We start from the raw sequence: 1,547 nt of genomic DNA, 5'->3' as shown, positions 1-1,547 counted from the left end.
CCCATGAAATGTTGCGATTAGTTTCTCATCATAACGAAACCACAAACTAAACAAACCCTTCAACACCCACACAAACACACACACAAACACACACACACAATCTCTCCATCTCCTCCAAGCTGCGTTCCGGTGTGACGCCACTGAAGACGGGTTTTTTTTCGGAAACAGAGCGGCGTCCCCCGGCGGGTGATTTACCGTAAACGCGCCTCAGCACATCATCATGTCGGTCAGACTCAGCGGAGGAGGCTCACTGGTCAGGACGGGTGACTCAGACTCGTTAACCCCCTCTGCCCTCACCCCCTTTTCCCAAAACTCACTTTTCACTCCCATAACTGACAGGAAGTCAAGCTTTCGATTGGCTAATAGAGAGACTCTCTTGAAGTTGAAAGATGTGGAAGATATCGTCGTTAAATCCACAGCAGTACTTCCTCAAAAAATACTTGGAACAAATGTAAGCATGACGGAGACGACTGGGAGCCAAATGTTTCCCCAAATTAAGACCACATTTCCCATAAAGCCCGTCACAAATAAGAGCTTTGCCTTTGTCTTCACTGACAACAATAATCATCTTTTCTTTCTTTGTCTACTTCAGAATCTGCTGTCACAAAACATTTTGCCATTAATGCCATACATGTTGTATTTGTACATGTGCTTTGTAATAACTCAATGTAACCCTAGGTCAAACATGTTGGTTTATGACCAAAAACCTGCAAAACTAATAACGTTCCCATGAGCTTTGCACCGCAAATAAAGGCGTCGACAAATCATGTTGTGTGAAACAGACATATTTAAAACGTACACAACGCAGGCTCCGTAGTCTGAACCAAGACTTCAACTTTATTCGTCCTTTCAACCTCGACAAAGGCAGCGCAGACCAGATTCACTTTTTCTTATTCTCACCCTTCACAATAAAAGCCCTAGACATATACACTGTGCAACTGTTCACCAGAGAGAACTGAAATTCACTCAATAACAATAAAACTCGATAAAATATCTTCCAGCTTTAGTCTATACAACAGTTTACCTCAGACGCTGCTCTGGGTCAACAGGATCCTAGTTGGAATCTGTTCAAATATTTTTGTGGAAAAGTGTTACAACCGTTGCACATTTGCATCGCTGCAGGTTTGAATAGTTTTGAGTATTTCGCATTTTCCATGTTGGTTATTCATCACGCTTCCTGTGTGTGAAGGCCAAAACACGTAAACATTATGCCTTGTAAATATCAGCATGTTAGCATTGCTGTCATTGGCATTTTAGCACTACAGTGCTACACTACAATACAGCCTCACAAAGCTGCTGACGAGGCCGTAGACGCTTTACCTTGATACTTAATTTAAATGATGACACAATGAGTTTAAATTCACATTTGGACGGCATTAAGAGCTGGTCGATTGAGCATCAGCGTGTTATAGTCAGCGCCATTCAATGCACTTTACCGTTGACGCTCATCTCATTGACTTTTAATGTGCAAGTTTGACCTCAAGAGGTTCATCTCAGATGTTCCTCAACTCACAGAGGAACATTACAAGATGTTCAATTAGCACCTA

Source organism: Anarhichas minor, unplaced genomic scaffold (assembly GCF_050575085.1).
Source record: "Anarhichas minor isolate MPS153535 unplaced genomic scaffold, ASM5057508v1 ptg000079l, whole genome shotgun sequence".
Taxonomy (NCBI): domain Eukaryota; kingdom Metazoa; phylum Chordata; class Actinopteri; order Perciformes; family Anarhichadidae; genus Anarhichas; species Anarhichas minor.
Note: the sequence above shows the minus strand (reverse complement) of the source record.